Source organism: Carettochelys insculpta, chromosome 13 (assembly GCF_033958435.1).
Source record: "Carettochelys insculpta isolate YL-2023 chromosome 13, ASM3395843v1, whole genome shotgun sequence".
NCBI classification, from domain to species: domain Eukaryota; kingdom Metazoa; phylum Chordata; order Testudines; family Carettochelyidae; genus Carettochelys; species Carettochelys insculpta.
Window position 1 is genome coordinate 8,592,096 of NC_134149.1, and position 19,191 is coordinate 8,611,286.

A 19,191-nucleotide genomic window follows, 5' to 3' on the forward strand; every position below is an offset into this window, starting at 1 on the left:
CGTCTGGGTTTCTGGGGCTCCCATGGACAGTACGGAGTGCTGGACTGCTGGCCCTCTCTGTGGGTTGGGACTTGCTGAGCACTACGGGGCCTCGGGGGAGTGTGGCAGGCAGCCCTGAATGAGCTGCCTGTCTCACACTCTCAGCTTCCTGCCACGGGGTCTCCGGGTCCTTGCAGCTTTAAAGCCTGCAAGGACCTGGAGACCATAGAGGCCCGCTGGGGGTGTCTAGAGCGGCCCCACTCTCTAGTAGGCTGCCACCATGGAGGACTGCTTCTTTCATAAGAAGCAGTCCTGGAACATCTATAAATGCCTTCTTCTGGAAGATTCTTCCAGCAGAAGGTCCTCTTCCTGATTCTGAAGCAGAGTACAGAATCCAGAACAGGGGGCACCTTCTTCCAAAAGAAAGCGAAAAGATCACCTTGCAGCAACTCCTCAGATCTTCCAGAAGAAGGCACCGTTCTTCTGCAATAAAGCTTCCTTTGAAAGCTTCTTTCGAAAAAAAGAGTGTGTAGACACTCTGCGGGCCCTTTTTTCAAAAGAGCAGTCCTCAGGGTGCTGGACTTTTCAATCTCTGGCCCATTCTTTCAAAAGACCAGGGTTTGTACCAAAAGAGTAGATTGATCTTTTCATCTGCTTTTTTTATGTGTGGAAGTGCTCTTTCTAAGGAAGTTTTTTTCAGAAGAAATCTTCCAGAACTTCTTTTGAAAGATCGCTAGAATGTAGATGTGACTATAGAGTTGGAGTCAGTGACGGTGAAGTGGTCAGGTACATGGCTGGACTGTGTCCCTTGATGGATTGTATCTCTTCATCTGTGTCAGTGTTTTTAATCAAAATATTGATCTCCCTAAAAGCCAGACATAGTTTTTTAGTTTAAAGATGGGATACTGCAAATGCTTTCACTTGCTCTTAACTTTAAGCATGCGCATACAGGATGGGATTTACAGAGAAGCATAAACCAAAGTGTTTGTGGGATTGGGACACAATGTACTACTGAGGCTATAGCTACGTCTACACGTGAATGCTACATCAAAATAGCTTATTTCGATGTAGCGACATCAAAATAAGCTATTTCAATTAATAACGTCTACACGTCCTCCAGGTCTGGTGCCGTCGACATTCAACGTCGACATTGGGCAGCACTACATCGAAGTAGGCGCTGCAAGGGAGCGTCTACACACCAAAGCGGCCCACATCAAAATAAGGGTGCCAGGAACACCTGCAGACAGAGTCACAGGGCGGACTCAACAGCAAGCCACTCCCTTAAAGGGCCCCTCCCAGACACACTTGCACTAAACAGCACAAGATACACAGAGCCGACAACTGGTTGCAGACCCTGTGCATGCAGCATGGATCCCCAGCTGCAGCAGCAGCAGCCAGAAGCCCTGGGCTAAGGGCTGCTGCACACGGTGACCATAGAGCCCCACAGGGGATGGAAAGAGTGTCTCTCAACCCCTCAGCTGATGGCCGCCAAGGCAGACCCCACTATTTCGATGTTGCGGGACGTGGATCGGCTACACGTGCCCTACTTCGATGTTCAACGTCGAAGTAAGGCGCTATTCCCATCTCCTCATGAGGATAACGACTTCAACATCTCGCCGCCTTATGTCAATTTCAACTTTGAAATAGCGCTCGCCACGTGTAGACTTGGCAGGCGCTATTTTGAAGTTGGCACGGCTACTTCGAAGTAGCTGGCACGTGCAGACGCGGCTTATGTCTACACCCGCCTGGAAGATTGACCTGCTCAGGGTCAATCTTCCAGGGCTCAGTTTCGCGTATCTGGTAAGGATGAACAAAATTGACCTCTCAGGGGCTACAGTTGATCCCTGTGCTCCTCACAAGATGTGAAGAGTGAGAGAAGACGATGGGAGAAATTCTCCCATTAACCTTCTTCAGTATGAACAGCCAAGTTAGTCAAGCACAAACATGTCAATTCTGGCTATGCAATGGCCATAGCTAGAACTGAGCATATGAAGTCGACTTACTTTGCCTAGTGTAGATATATCCTTACTACTTTGCAATAGGAACCTGCAGTTTCAGAAAGACAGTAGAAGTTTTGTATGTGACTGTGGAATTAATCATTAATCTTCCTTCTCTTTAAAAAAAACCCTTTTAATTTGTCAAAGCATTTTTTTGCAATAAATCAAACATGCCTAGCTCAACACAATGCCAAAGAACCTCATTGATATAAAGTTCACAAATCAGGGTTTTAGGCCCTGTAAAAATGAATCCCTCATGTACCTATTGTCTCAGTTTGTCAGTGTTAATCCAAAACAACACCAAACATTATGTACATTTCATCTGTTTCACAGTGTGAAGAACTGTAACAAATCAAATAACTTCATGCTTCAGGATTAGTTGAATGTTGCATTTTCAAATTACATCCAAATAAAATAATATATGTTTCCTGTATCTTTATTATTAGCAGCAAAGGATATGTTTTGTGAAAAATTAAGTAGCAACAATAGTATTTTAACTTTGAAATACATTTCATCATGGCACACATGCACAAGTGCGTGTGCGCACGCGCACACACACACACACACATACACACACAAACGCCCTATGGGAAAATATAAAGTAATTCACTCATTCCCAAGTTTAGATACTGGCTGTAGTTTTTATGCTGTCTCTGACTAGGAATAAATCGCACATCTATCATATAGAAATATTGCAATTTGAAAAAAATAAAGCCAATAGAAATACTAATGGAAATATTTGAGTGGTGTTTATAATAGATGAGAAACAATAATAAAAGAAATATGTATGAAAAAAGCAAAATATTTCATACCTGTTTCCAGAAAGATAAATTACGATATGCGATATTAGAGGCATATCGCACTAAAAGTTGACTCAGTGGCTGTAAAGTTGATTGAGGCTAGGACTAACAAAAGGGTAAAGAAAATGAGGAAAGAAAGGGGAATAAGCCACCATATCCATCTTGTGAATCCTTGATCCCATCAATCAGCAGAGCTAAGATTATTATATAAGGGAGGCATTAAGTTGTGCTGAAATGTTAATGATCTCATGATTTACATTCTGCTGCCAAAATCTCTTCTCTTTCATATATAGCCTCAAAAAGAGTGCACAAAGAAGTCCAAACTTTGATTTTGGAGGAAACAGAAGGAGGTGAAGTCGTAATATTTTTAAAAGTATCACATTTTACCGTGTACCACATTTATGTTTGTGTGTGCAATGCAGTAGGGCAGGGCTTTTCCTCTGGCCACCCTTTCAGCAGATGAGAGTCCTGCCTGTTTGTGCTGTAATGAAACAGTCTTGAACAAATAAAAGACATAAGCACACAGTGGTGTAACTGGAAAAGCAGATGTTTTCACATTCTTAGTGCCATCAGGGAATCATTTTTCTAGGAGTTTAAAAACAGCTGCACCTCAAATTAGTGCAATGTGCTCATCTTCTGAAAGTGTTAAAATGGTAGTATCAACATAGGCTAGCGGAAGGAAGACAAAGACTCTACAGGGTTGGGGGAGAAATTACAAATAAAGGGATTGAAAGATCATGGAGAAGTGATGGAAGACAGAAGAGAGAGAAAGAAAGGTAGAAGAGGTAGATGCAGAGAGAAGCAGCAATGGGGAAGAGAGAGAGAAGGTGGAAAAGGTTTAACACAGTGGATATGGAGGGGGAAAACATAGAATGAAAGAGCAGGACACATTCTGAAAAGGGAAAGGGTTACTCTAAATGTAATGTAACAAACGAAAGAAAAACTGGAGGTGAATGTGCAAAGAGTGGAAAAGAGGGAAGACTAAAAATTAAAAGGATATGCAAAATGGTGAAATCTGTTAGCAGGGAAGAATATTAAGTAGTTGGGGGACAATTCATAAAACTATTTTGTAGTGGAATTTGTGCACAAAATTCTGTTAGCCTCCTTTGGAAAAATCAAGGTAAATTGCTGTTAGTTACTGAAATAGTGCCTATGAATCCTCCCATGAGATACAAGCAGCAAAGGGTTAATAACCTTCCTGGTGTCCATACATCAATGTCTCATCTGAGCTGTGAGAAATGCCTGCTATGGAGAGATACACCCAGCTGTGCCAAGGATTAATAGAAATATACATATCTCATAGAGCTAGACAGGACCTCCAGATGTCATTGATGATGGTAAGTCCAGGTATAAAGTGGAAGGAGCAGGGAAGTTTAGGGAGGAACCTATGGGATAGTGTGATATGCTAATTGTTACTCATAGGATCAGTGATGTACTCATATTTAGAACATTCACTGGCAATACCTTGGTGCACATACCAATATGAATCCCAGCCATAGAGGGAAACAAATTAAGGGGAACACTGTCAGAGATAGACATAAAAGCCCTCTGGAATGAGGGTAATTGGATGATTTGCTATATTATATCTATGTTACACTATTTTTTTCTTGGTGATTCAATTTTAACCACTGTTGTTGTGTCCAGGGAGTGACCCAGATTACTTGAAATAAAATTTTCCAACAAGGCTGTGCGCTTTTGAGCTGGCACATCAATCACTGTGAAAAAATCCAGAACAAAAATTGGGGTTTGAAATGTCACCCTATCCTCTAGAATGCAGAAAACTACATCTAGCACTTCATCTTCAGAAGGGGACTGGACCATACCTTTTCTCCCTGAGACTGAAAATAATGTGCTGGCTTCCCTCCTTTTTTTTACCTTACAGTCCATCATTATGATTCATTAATGTTTTTCCACATCTGTAAAATAAGCCTCCAAGGACCTTTCTTCTCATAATTAGAAAAAGCTTAATGGGAAAAAATTTCATGAGCATCACAAAAGGAAGCCAAACCCAAACTATGTGTCATTGCCTGAACCAGACAGGACAGCAGGACAAGAATGAAATGTTTGTTATTGGCACTAATAAAATATCAAAAGAATAAAATATTATATGGCAATTTTGATCGGAGACATTGATTCTTGATCAAGTCCATGTTAATAAGCAAAATCAACAATATGCCAGAATCTATCTGATATATTACAGCAAGCAGCTAAAAATAGAAAAAAGGTCTGGGAATTGAGATTTCTGAGTTAGCAAGTGGAAATAATTCTGAGACATAGTATAAAATAAATTCTGCTGTACTGAACTAAACTTGTGTATTTCAGTAAAATACTGAACCTCTAAAGACTAGCAAAATAATTCATTAGGTGATGAGCTTCGAAGTGGGTCTGTCCCACGAAAGCTCATCACATAATAAATTATTTTGTTAGTCTTTAAAGTGCTACTGGACTGCTTTTTGGTTTTGATACTGAATCTCTGTTTTTATGTAATCTTTCAAAACAGAACATCTAATAAGCAAAAAACTGCAAATAATAGATTATTTAATTGCATTTCTAGTAATTCACAAAGCACAAAGATTTCATAAATCTTTTTAGTCTTAGATTTTTCACCTATATTCAATATGAACATTAAATGTACATAGCTGTGTTTACACAAATGTGACCTCATACTTTTCTGTAATTGTACATACAACTGAAGTAATCACCCATGTAAAATACCAATTACATGTGCAATTGTATGCATGGAATGATGAAAATCCAGCTTAATGGGTCTTCTGAGAGGCAGGGTTTGCCTTTTTTAATGTAAATATGGTTATTTTCTACAAAAACAATAACAAATTAAACAAAAAATTAAACTGGTAAGATGCTCAAATCTTAGAAATATTATGGGTATGTTGATATATCTTGTGTCAGAATTTCCATCTTATGCAAACTAGGGCTACATCTACACTAGCCCCAAACCTCGAAATGGCCACACAAATGGCCATTTCGAAGTTTACTAACGAAGCACTGAAATGCATATTCAGCGCTTCATTAGCATGCGGGCAGCCGCGGCACTTCGAAATTGACGCGCCTCGCCGCCGTGCGGCTCATCCCGACGGGGCTCCTTTTTGAAAGGACCCCGCCTACTTCGAAGTCCCCGTTATTCCCATCAGCTCATGGGAATAAGGGGACTTCAAAGTAGGCAGCGTCCTTTTGAAAAGGAGCCCCGTCGGGAGGAGCCACACGGTGGCGAGGCGCGTCAATTTCGAAGTGCTGCGGCTGCCCGCATGCTAATGAAGCGCTGAATATGCATTTCAGCACTTCATTAGTAAACTTCAAAATGGCCATTTGCATGGCCATTTCGAAGTTTGGGGCTAGTGTAGACACGGCCTAGGTGTGATTGCTATTTGATCAGAACTGATCACATTTTACCCTCTTACTGTACAGGTGAAAATCGTGACACACATTACAAGGTAAACTCAGGCCCAGCATCTTTTAAATTCATATCCTTTTATCTTCATTGAATGAAGAATGTGCTCATTAAGTCTGTCTGCTTTGATATTAGATAAGACAGTATTAGAAAAAATGCCCAGGAAATACACAAGGATGGATCATATAGCAAAATAAAAATCTGCTACCTTAGGTGTTGACCTTAGGAACACTAACTGATGACATTTTAACACCTGAGCAAGAATTCTTGGAGAAACACCATTTCAGGCTTCATAAACAGGATTTTACTTATACTTTTAATGAGAGACAAGGATTTTTCTGTTTTAGATTGTGGAAATCCTTACAGCAGGGTGGTGTTCTCAGTTCAACTGAATTTCTCTTTTGGTGTAGTAGCAGGAAAGTATCTTACTGCTTTTCATGAAATTTGTTTTTATCCTGACCTACAGCAAGACTGTGAGCACTTGATCATTCATAACACTGGTCAACAACTAATGAGTGGAGGAAATCATCTCTCAGGATTCTGCAGCATGATCAAAATGGAGCTGAAAGCCAAATTGCAGTTTATGGTACAACTGACAGATGTGGCAATAGTATTGGCACAATGTAGAAAAGTAAGGAGGACCACCAAAAGGAGGACCACCAGACAGGAACGTCTACTAAAATGGATAATTAATGGGATTTTTTAAAGAATTTGCTGCTTCTTAGATGCAATCTTTTTTTTCTTTTTTTAAGTTTGCAATTTCTTGCCTGGAAAATGGATGTGGAGGTAGAAGAGAAGAATGTTTGACAGTGTGGGCTTCATTTGCTGGGCAGCCCTCTTTGCAGAGCTGCCATTCTGCTTTCTGGCACCAGAGGGCAGTGCAGTCTGGCAGCTGTCTGTCGACACAGTAAGTTGTGTGTGTGTGTAGATGCAATCTGTTGGCAGAGGTTCTGTCGAGATTTCCCTGTTGACAGTTACTTCTGTCGGCAGATGATTCTAGTGAAGACATAGACTAAAGTTGGGTCTACGCACATGTTAATGAGCAGGTTCAAAAGATGTTAACGAGGCACTGCCATGAATATGCAGTGCCTAATTAGCATAATGGCAGCTGTGGAGATTTGAAAGTGCAGCTTTAGAATTGTATGCCGCCTGTGGAGATGGGGACCTTTCAAAAGGACACCCCAGTTTTCGAAAGCCCCTTCTTCCCATCTGGTGTTAGGAAGAAGGGGTTTTCAAAAACCGGGGGGGTCCTTTTGAAAGGTCCCCATCTCCACTGGCGGTGCACAATTCAAAAGCTGTACTTTCAAATTGCCGCAGCTGCCATTATGCTAATGAGGCACTGCATATTCATGACAGTGCCTCATGAGCATCTTTCAAGTCCACTCATTAACATGCCCCTTCCAAAAGGAAGGGGCTTGTGTAGATACAGGGTAAGAGTTCACTGGCTAAGTTTACAGGATAGACAAAATACTATCAATTCTATTATATAGAAGGGTAACAGAGGTACTGACAAATTAAAGTGACTAAGCCAAGAATGCTCTCCTGAGTCACATTCCTGGACTTCCCCACAGGACCATACCTTCACTCAACCTTACATTTCTGTAGACTGTGAACTTCCACTATACAGAAGTTCTCCAAAGAACACTTCCTTAACCACCTCAGAACCAGATAATTTAAAAATGTCCTCATAAATATTTTGGAAACAGATTTTTAGTGGCAGTAAACCCCATATATAAATTTGCTTATAATACTTGGCATGAAAGTGTTGAAAGATATTGAAGAAATGTGAAGGAAACAAGTTCAGAGGCCAAAGTAAAGTGTAAATATTGTATTTCGATGGTGGCCAGTGCGCCCTTTGCTTTTTGGTTTTTTTTCCTGTCTGTGGACAGAATATTTTTTATTATGTGCACGAAGCCATGTGTGGATGTGCACCACCAGTAGAAATGCACGATGCTGTCTGCGGGCACTCTGGTAATCATATAGGAGGCATCTGAATCTCTCCTGGGTAGCCACCCAAGCATTCAGCTTACAGGGAACACTAGGGCTATATAAAAGTGCTACCATCACCATCATCTGCCTTAACATTTTCTTGCTATAGATTGTGTGTCTCTACCCTGTGAAACACCTTCATTTAAACATTTTAATTCTTACCTAAAATCTAAGGCTTACTAGTCTGCAAGGCTCTAACTCAAAAATGGCCATGATCTTTTTAGGCTGAATATATTTACACCGTTTCCCCAAGTACTTAATAAGAACATAAGAACATAAGAATGGCCATACTGGGTCAGACCAAAGGTCCATCAAGCCCAGCATCCCATCTGCCGACGGTGGCCAATGCCAGGTGCCCCAGAGAAGGAGAACAGAAGACAATGATCAAGTGATTTATCTCCTGCCATCCATCTCCTGCCCTTGTTATGAAGGCTAGGGCACCATACTTTATCCCTGTCTAATAGCCATTTATGGACCTAACCTGCAAAAATTTATCAAGCTCTTTTTTAAACCCTAATAGAGTCCTGGCCTTCACAGCCTCCTCGGGCAAGGAGTTCCACAGGTTGACTGTGCGCTGTGTGAAGAAAAATTTCCTTTTATTAGTTTTGAACCTACTACCCATCAATTTCATTTGGTGTCCCCTAGTTCTTGTATTATGGGAAAAGGTAAATAATTTTTCTATATTCACTTTCTCCACACCATTCATGATTTTATATACCTCTATCATATCGCCCCTCAATCGCCTTTTTTCCAAACTGAAAAGTCCCAGTCTCTCTAGCCTCTCCCCATATGGGACCCTTTCCAAGCCCCTAATCATCTTAGTCGCCCTTTTCTGAACCTTTTCTAATGCCAATATATCTTTTTTGAGGTGAGGAGACCACATCTGCACGCAGTACTCGAGATGTGGGCGTACCATAGTTTTATATAGGGGAAGTATGATATCTTTTGTCTTATTATCGATCCCTTTTTTAATAATTCCTAACATCCTATTTGCCTTACTAACTGCCGCTGCACACTGCGTGGATGTCTTCAGAGAACTATCCACTATAACTCCAAGATCCCTTTCCTGATCTGTCATAGCTAAATTTGACCCCATCATGTAGTACGTGTAATTTGGGTTATTTTTTCCAACATGCATTACCTTACACTTACCCACATTAAATTTCATTTGCCATTTTGCTGCCCAATCACTCAGTTTGCTGAGATCTTTTTGTAGTTCTTCACAATCCCTTTTGCTTTTGACTGTCCTGAACAACTTGGTGTCATCTGCAAACTTTGCCACCTCACTGCTTACCTCATTTTCTAGATCATTGATGAACAAGTTGAACAGGATCGGCCCCAGGACTGAGCCCTGGGGAACACCACTAGTTACCCCCCTCCATTGTGAAAATTTACCATTTATTCCAACCCTTTGTTTTCTGTCTTTTAAGCAATTCCCGATCCATGAAAGGACCTTTCCTCCTATCCCATGACCCCCTAATTTACATAAAAGCCTTTGGTGTGGGACCGTGTCAAAGGCTTTCTGGAAATCTAGGTATATTATGTCCACTGGGTGCCCCTTGTCCGCATGTTTATTAACCCCTTCAAAGAATTCTAATAGATTAGACAGACACGACTTCCCTCTGCAGAAACCATGCTGACTTTTGCCCAACAATTCGTGCTCTTCTATGTGCCTTGCAATTTTACTCTTTACTAGTGTTTCTACTAATTTGCCTGGTACTGATGTTAAACTTATCGGTCTATAATTGCCAGGATCTCCTCTTATGCACTGTTCTGATGTCTTAGCTTTTATCTGTGTTAAAAGCCCACTTTTATTGAGTGAGTTTTTGACACTAATATTTCACGAGTAAGAGTAGATTGTCAACGGAAATGTTTCACTTCATTATCTATCTATATAATTCATAGATTCTGTTTTTCTTCTCCATTTTTCATCTGTGGGCGTGGGTTTTGCTCACAAAACTCATACCTTAATATATTTGTTAGTCTCTAAGGAGCCACTGGACTTCTTGTTATACATTTAGATTACCCTACCTTTAATTCAAGGGCCTAAAAGCTATTAATATGATGACCAAGGAAATGTTGTGGTGTGCCAAAAGATAAATTAAGACACACCATCTTATCAGTTCTATGGCAAAAGTATCTAAAAAGGGGATGGCTTGTTTTTTAAAGAAAAACTTGGTAACTCATGATCCTACCACACATAGTACAATAATCTTGTCTCTATAGAGACAGCACACATTTCTGTTACTCAATACAATTACAGAGAAAAAATATCAACAATTCAGCAGCAAGCTACCCGATTTAGCATTCTTCATATGTATATTCTGAACCAGATTATTAAATTCAATATGCTGAAAGAGTTGTCTCTGAAACTGCTGTCTTTACAAAATGAGAATGTGCTACTTTTCTGCCAGTTAATCTAGCCACTTTCTGTTCAGTAGCTGTTGCCTCCTGATGTTTATTGTAGACAGAGTATAAATGATAGCTTCCTACACATATTAATTCCAACAAACGGGTCACAGATAGTGGAAACAATATTCGAAAGAGCTCATGATAAGACTGTCACTGAAATGTTCCAGAAGACAGGAAAAAGAGTCGGTGTCTCCATTTATATATTTCATCTGTTTTGAGATATAATTAATCCTATCTTTCAATCCCTGGTCACCTGCCATCTGCAATTCTCTTTCCCATCTTCTTAAAGTTCTTATGCTACCTGTGCATTGGGCAAAGTAAGTCAACCACAGGTATACAATTCTATCTATGGAAATTGCTTAGCCAGAATTGACTACCTGTGCTTGGCTAACTTGTCTGTCTATGAGAACAACAAGAAGTCCTGTGGCACCTTAAAGACTAACAGATATTTTTGAGCATAAGCTTTTGTGGGAAAAGACCTGCTTCATCAGATGCATGAGTTGGGAGGTGGTTTCAGAGGGGTATTTAAACAGTTAGGTCCCAGTAAAAGGGAGGGCCAGAGCTGACAAGGTCTATTCAGTCAGGGTGGAAAAGGGCCTGTTTCAGTAGTATGTATGAAGAAAGGGAAAAACAGGTCATATAAGACCGTGGGAGGGGTGGGTGTGGGGGATATGACCCATTCTCAGTCTAATGTGGCGATGTTAACACCTAGGGCAGAGAAGCTCATTTTGTAAGGTGTGAGCCACTCCCAGCCTCTGTTTAATCCTTGGTTAATGGCCCATTCTCAGTCTAATGTGGAGATGTTAACACCTAGGACAGAGAAGCTCCTTTTGTAAGGCGTGAGCCACTCCCAGAGCTGCAATTTATTTGCAAATTTCACTCCATTGACCAAGGATTAAATAGAGACTGGGAGTGGAGTCCAAGCTTTGACTGGTATGGACGTTCACAGTGGGGACAAGGGAATTGTCCTGGCTCTGTGGGTGTGGCTGCTACTATTGCTTTCTTCCTCTCACGAGCATCAATGAGGTGTACACATCACTGCTCTTCAAAGTCGTCGTATGTGTGTCATATGAGAACACGCCAGCCTGTTTGGTCTTTTGCATGCTGCTCTAGCTGATCTGGTTTTAAACCAGCATGAGTAATGGTGGCCTTCATGCAGTCTTTATATCGCTTGCGAGGCCTACCTTGATTCCTTTTGCCCTGGGAGAGTTCACCGTAGAGGAGTTGCTTAGGGATTCCTCCATTCATATGACATGCCCTGTCCAGCGAAGCTGGGCTTTCAGAATCATGGCTTTGATGGTCGTGGTTCCTGCTCTGTCCAGGACTTCCAGGTTTGTAACTCTGTCCTACCATGGAATGTACAGTATTGACCTCAGGCTGCATGTGTGGAAACGCTCCAGCAGTTTTACATGTTTTCTGTACAAGGTCCAGGTTTCACAGCCATACAGGAGACTGGTCAGGACTACAGCCTTGTACACTCTCAGTTTAGTGGACTGTCGGATATTGTGCTGATTCAACACTCGCATTGTCAGACGTCCTAGTGCCTGGCAGATTCTGGCATTGGCCTGGAAGATTCTAACTTTGATTTCTTTGTCAAGGGAGCCATCATTTTCTATCACACTGCCAAGGTACTTGAACTCCTCCACTGTTTTTAACTCTGATCCTTCAATAAAGATTGAAGCAGGGAGAACAGCAGATCCTGGAGCAGGTTGAAACAGTACCTTGGTCTTTCCTAGGTTGATGGTCAAACTAAAGAGGCAACATAGTACTGATAAAGGGCCTTTTCCACCCTGACTGAATAGACCTTGTCAGCTCTGGCCCTCCCTTTTACTGGGACCTAACTGTTTAAATACCCCTCTGAAACAACCCCCCCCCACTCATGCATTTGATGAAGCAGGTCTTTGCCCATGAAAGCTTATGCTCCAAAATATCTGTTAGTCTGTAAGGTGCCACAGGACTTCTTGTTGTTCTCGAAGATACAGACTAGCACGGCTACCTCTCTGATACTTGGCTGTCTGTATTGCAAAAGGTTGATTGGAAAGTTTCTCCCCTCAACTTCCTTTCCTCTTCACATCTTGCAAGGAGTCCAGGTGATGACTGCAACCCTTGAGGGGTCAATTTCATGAGTCTTTGCTGAGCAAGTTGATCTTCAAGGGTAGGGTAGATCTGCCCTTAAAGGTGTTAACTATGAGCAGTTTTACATGCAGTAAGCCAAAGAAATGTTCAGTGCTTTTACTATTTCCTGGAATGTAACAGAAAGAATTCCAACACTTGAGATGTAAAAAATGCATTTTTTTAATGAAAAGATAGACTACAGTACAGCAGGATAAAAAACACTGAAGACAGAAACTTCATAACTACAAATTCCCTTTACTACCAATACATTAAACAATAACTTCTATCATTTAGCAGTTAACAGCACTAAAGGACCACAATAATGACGAAGAAAAAACTATGTATTCTGGAAAGGGACTCACTATTGTTTTTCACTTGTTTGTTTTTTCCCGACTTTTGTAAAATGTGTTGTAATTGGCCATAGATTATTTAAATAAATAAATAAATAAATATGGAGGTATTCATCAAGTTAATTGCTAGATCGCCTCTGTATTCATGCACAGCAGGGTGAAAAGTCTTGTGCATGCAGAGAGAATAGCCTGCCATCTAATAAGGAAGCCTAACCCCTCTGAGACTATTAACCAGAGGAGGTTAAAGCAGTCCTGCCCAGGAATTCCAAAGATTAGCGTGTCAAACAGTCAGAGCACTGGGGCTTAGTCATTTAGGGAATGACAAAATGCCGAAACAACATGACTGAGCCTAACTGACATCAAAAACCCAACCAGAGTGGTGTGGTAATGTTTGCTGGTTTAACTGCTGGCTGTATAATTTCAATAATTAGAATCCGACTGGCTGAGCAACATTGCAGTGCAGCTGCAACACCCTAAAGAAATTTTAGACAGGCTATTAAAAATGATTTATGAAGCAGACTTTTGTTCAACCAAGTGTTTAGAATTTAATAATGCAGCCTACTTAATTTTGAACTGGACACAACCAAGCTAAGCAATAGCAAACAACAACAAAAGTAGTGGAACAATTCCTATATCAATGTAGGTGTGACAAGTAGGGTTATAGGAAAGTGATGAAAAGTTTGAGCACGGTTTCACCCTTTCCTTGTAAGCAATTTTTCACTTCCAAAATTGGGCTACCATCTTGTAACAAAGGTTGTTTTCCCACTTTGGAGCAAATACACAATGGAGGGTAGAGGGGTGGGGAGAGAGATGAAGGAAAAAGCTAACAAGCCAACACCTTTTGGTGGAATGCCCATGAGTTTTGTGACGAATTGGTACAATGGACATTTTTGATATTTGTGTTTTGTTCTCTGCTGACACAATCAGAAGCTGGGAGAGAGAGAGGGAAATATTTCTAAAGGTTCAATACATTGTTTTTCATATGCTGCCTTTCTCCTTCATGTACAAATTTTCTTAACCAATGACATCCCATGTAGGCCAAATCCATTTCCCATTAAAACCAGTGGACAGACTGTTACTAACTTTGAGAACCCAGAATAACTTTCAGCTATTTTTTGACCACTAGTGTTCAGGAGGTTCCTGATGGAGAGCACAGTAAGCTTAAAAGTTCTCTCTCTGACCAACAGCAGTTGGGGCAATAGAAGATATTACCTGTCCCTTTAATATCCTGGGATCAACATAGTGTCAACCAATGTTCCCTCTAATATTTGCTATCCACATACAGAATAAATTTTGTTATTCACACTGACGCTTGTGTGGCTGTGCAACACCAGTAGAAACAAATGCTGCCAGCTGTGAGCACTCTGGTAATCAGCTGGGCAGCAATTGAATCTCTTCTGGGTACCTGCCAAGTGCTCAGCTTTCAGGGAACACAGGCTGAAACACCAATGCATACATCTGTATAGGTCTGTTGGGAAACAGATGATCTCATTCAGACAGCTCTCTGTGTCACTCTAAGTAAACAACAATTAGTCAAGACCAGGCATTCTTACCGGTTTTTCACTAAGCAAGGGGAACATGAAAATTTAGACTAAATAGGCAAGACATAGTAATCGGCGTCTCATGTTAGGAAATTATTTTGAAGCATGCTATTTAGAATATACACAATAGCACACAGCAAACAGGTGATAGCAGATGACGCTAAGTAGGTGTTGATTCCACCAACATTGGCATGCACAGCGAGTAAGTTATAGAATCATAGACTTCTGGAACTGGAAGGAACCTTGACAGGTCATCAAATCCAGTTCCCTGCACTCATGGTAAGACCAAGCACCATCTAGACCAGCAGTGGGCAAATACTGGTCTGCAGGCCAGATCCAGTTAGCCAGAGTTAGACCCACTGGGATGCCATTCAACTTCTCTACATGTATGGGTGCTTGCAGATCCTTTTGGCCACAAATTGTCATTCCTGTCCAGTGGGAGATGCAGGAAGTGATGTCCTGTTTTGGGCCGCTTCCTGTGGCTCCCATTGGCTGGGAATAGTGATACATGGTCAATGATAGCTGCAAGCACCCATATATGAGGAGTTAAAAGTAAATATAGAGGTAGCAGCCTGCTAGGGGGAAAACCCTAGCGAGCTGCCACCATCTTATTTTCCACCTCTGATCTAGACTATCCCTGACAGGTATTTGTCTGACCTGATCCTAAATGTCTCCAGTGCTGGAGATTCCACAATCTCCCCAGGCAATTTATTCCAGTGCTTAACCACCCAAAGAGCTAGGGAGTTTTTCTTAATGTCCAACCTAAAACCTCTCTTGTTCCCACTTGCTGCTTCTCCTGCCATGAGAGGTTAAGAAGAATAATTTTTCTCCCTCCTCATAGAAAAAATAATTCTTTTCATGAAGTGGGAACGTGTTGTATTTTGTTGCTGATGAGTTTTAGGCAGAAACTATGAGGTCTGATGCTCTTAATATCACAAAGAGGATGTTTTCTTTTATTAATATGTATGTTTTGTGTTCCAGCCTATTACAATACACAAAATCAAAGACAGTTTTTGTCTCGAATGGCTTATTGTGTAATTATAGACACGTAGAAGACAAGTGACAGTGGGGAATAGAAGGGATAATTTATGGATAAGTCATCTTTTAAAAATTTTTTTTATAATTTATAACGCAATGTAATTCACATTATAGTCTGTCTTCCTGGCTTCTTTTCTAGTGCAGTTCCCTAACCCATAGGCTATGTTCACATGTGAAGCTTTTCCCAGCAAAACTGGGGTTTTGTTGGGAAAAACTACAGAGCCTCACCATGCAAAAAACAACTAAGATGAGGAGAAGGCGGGAAGATTCAAGATGGGAAATTAACAAGTAATAATAACAAGTAAGTAACAAGAAAAGGAGAAAGTTAAATTTTAGGTCCATTGTGGGAGCAACATCAGCAGGATTGATCACAATATAGATGTAGGAAAGAAAGGAGAAGAAAAAATATGAGGAACCATAGATGCCTTTGCAATCAGGAGGTCAGTTGTGCTGAGAAAAAGGATTATTGAGATATGGTGGAATTTCAACAGATGGCTTATGAAGAGAAGACAGAGTTGAATGGTGGTTGGGGAAACTAGTCCAACTGAGACAAACATACTGAAGACAAGCATAGGGCTGGATGCATTGTTTGAGTAGAGTTCTTGCAATATGCAATATGCCAATAAGGAAATATAAAATTCCCATTTTTATTTGCCTATGTCATTCTCTTCTATTCCAGTTTCTGAAGTATACATTCAGAAAGATAGTTCTGCCAGGACTCACCTTAGATAGTACTAGAACAATTTTTCACCATAATTTTAGTCTCAGGAGGAATATTTAATAGTGGAAATAAGTCTAGAAAAAACTTTCAAAAAATAGCACTTGCACTATGTCAAGTTACAAGCAAGGAGGAAACGATTTTGTATTCAGTTAACTAAACATCTCAATATTTTAGAGGGAAGTAATAAAGCCTTTTATTTTCTGACTATGATGAAATTGACCTGCGTTTGCTGGTCAGAAATGTGTGGAAGAAAGTGTATGGAAGAAAGACTTCTTTCAGGGAACTTGGAGAGAAAGGGTGCATAAACTCAGCATAGAAACTTTTGATAAACTGCCTTTCCAAATTGTACATCTATTTATCAAAATACCTTCAGGGCACACACTATTTCATCTCTTCATCTGCAGATAACTGAGCAATTTTTTCCCAGCATTTTTATACTTTCAGCACAAGCTTATAATACATACATTTTTGCTGTATTTCTGACTTCCTCATCTCACCACTAGATTAAATACAAGTTTTGAAGGCTTTGACAAACAATTTTAATATACACTACCTCTTTCAATTATAAAAGAATCATGAGAACTCAAGATAATATGCACTTTTACTACCTGATGGATCAAATATCAAACATGTTGTTATTGTCAGTTAAGTTTCTGAGCACATACACCACATGTTGAAATGGCTATGCTCAGGAATGTTGTTTACTAGATTGCCAGTTATACCACTTGTCAAAAGTACTAACCTGAAATTTACTAGGAGATGGATCTAGCACATATTTCAAGATTTTCCATCTTGTAGAACAATGGGGAATTTAGAAGGAGGAATTAAAAACATGCTGCAGAAAGCACATATTCTAAATACAGGCAACCTTGTTTCATTGATTCAATATTAGCTTTTACGATACTTCATGTCTTACATGCCAGCAATCTGTAGCTAAGGCTAAACATCAGACTAAGACAAAGGTTGACACATACTCACCTATAAGTGTTAATGTTCAGTGAAATCAAGAGATGTTACGTTGGCGTCCTCTGTGAATTTATAAGGCCATTGATGGAATTCCAAGACGCAGCCTATGAACTGATAAAATATGATAATGTAACTTTTAGCAGCAATTCTGGGTGACTTGGAGAAATGTGGCTAGAGATGACAGACTCGAAGAGGGTTTTTAGTTCATCCAGGTCAATGATGCATTATGAAGATTATATCATGCATCTCTCATAAACATCTTCCCCGGTAGCCTGAAATAAACCCTGGAGATTCAGTCCCTCTCACAGATAGAGTGTGAAAGGCTGAACAATCTATTCCTTCCTTGGCCCATTCAATTTAGACATCTTTCCTGCGGTCTGAAGCAAGGAGGAAGAAAGCATTACTGGGGTTACTTTTCTGTGAAATAATTTTAGTGATAGGATATATTATAAATACAGTCAAACAAGGGCAGAGGGGAGCTTATAGTTCCATGAATGGTCGGATAGAGGGTATTCTTTTTGGGGAACAGTTTGAAAATGCTATTTAATTATGTCTGGTCCATTCAAGCACAAACATTACTCTTCAGAATTCCTTTGGTAAGTCTCACATAAAACACTGCAGGCAGAAATTTAGAGACAGGGAGTTCACCCACACTTTCTTGTAAAGGGAGATGAAGAATATTACCATTTCTATTATGATAACAGCCAGAGCTTCCATTGATATCAAGCCCCCTTTGTACTAAACACAGCGAGACAAAGACCTTGCTCTGAAGAACCTACAATCCAAATAGATCAGACAAGCAAACAGTGGTAGAGGAAACAAGCACTAAAAGGCAAATAACATATTTTTAAAAGTATTTAGTTTTTCAAAGTGCAGATACAATGTGACTGGGGATTTTGAAGAAGTGGGTCTGTCCCACGAAAGCTCACCTAATAAACTATTTTGCTAGTCTTTAAAGTGCTACTTGACTGCTTTTTGTTTTGATATTGTACCAAGGCTCTCTTGAAAATCACATTTTGTGCCTATCTGTACTATTCAGCATTTACATACCTTTAAAAACCTGTCCCAGGATGACCAGCATAAGGCCATACACTTGGTCAGTGATGGAGCCAGGAATACAGCCTATGTCTCCTGATGCTCATCTATTTTCCTATCAACTGGACTGAACTGACTTTTAATTAGAATAAGGATCTCCTGCAAACCCCTCCTGCAAACTTTGCTCTAGTCTAACATTTTGATTGAAGCAGGAGGGGGCTAACTATGCCTTAAACACTTTTAATAGCAACCTCAATCAGGGAATTGCTCCACTAATAGACATGATATCAGAGTTTAAACAAATTGACTTAGTTAGGGCTCCTTTTGGTAGCATGAGGGAAAACGTCAATGGGTATGTCTAAATCAGGCACGAAATAAAGCAACATGTTGCATTGTCTGACACTCTATGTTTTATACCTTCAAGCTTTATATTTATTTCCTGAAGTAATATATTAAGTCTTGTTTGTTTTTAATTTTTGTTTTGTTTTGCAGGGGGGAAGGGTTTTTTTTTTCTTTTTTAAGCATTTTGCAACAAGACAGAACAAACTGTTGTGATAGTCTGATACTGTAGCTAGTTGACTGAGTATAGTTTGTCAGTTTGATGATGACATTTTCATGCTTTATTAGTGGGATCTTGAGTGACTCTAAAGTCCACAGTTTGACACACATGCCTGTGAGTAGATCAGGCAAACAAAGTCATTGGTGAGCAACTTGGCAGCTACAGCAATAGTTTGATGTTTTCCCCTCAACTCTAACCATTGATTATGTCTGTCCACTTCAAAGACTAGGAAAGCTCTGAGTGTTGTGTGGTACAGTGGTGAGCTAGTTCATGCAGTCTT

General features: G+C 40.3%; 1 long non-coding RNA gene across 2 annotated transcripts in view; it reads right to left on the minus strand.

Moving 5' to 3' along the window:
• Positions 1-19,191, minus strand: part of LOC142020337 (uncharacterized) — a 47,494-nt gene that overhangs the window by 5,921 nt on the left and 22,382 nt on the right. Inside the window, exons 4-5 of one of the 2 annotated variants that reach the window (XR_012647370.1) lie at positions 17,330-17,428; positions 14,154-14,519 (exon numbers count right to left, since the gene is read on the minus strand). This is a non-coding gene — a long non-coding RNA (uncharacterized LOC142020337). Of the gene's footprint in view, positions 1-14,153; positions 14,520-17,329; positions 17,429-19,191 lie in introns of those variants that run through there. The other variant, XR_012647369.1, reaches the window with a different exon arrangement.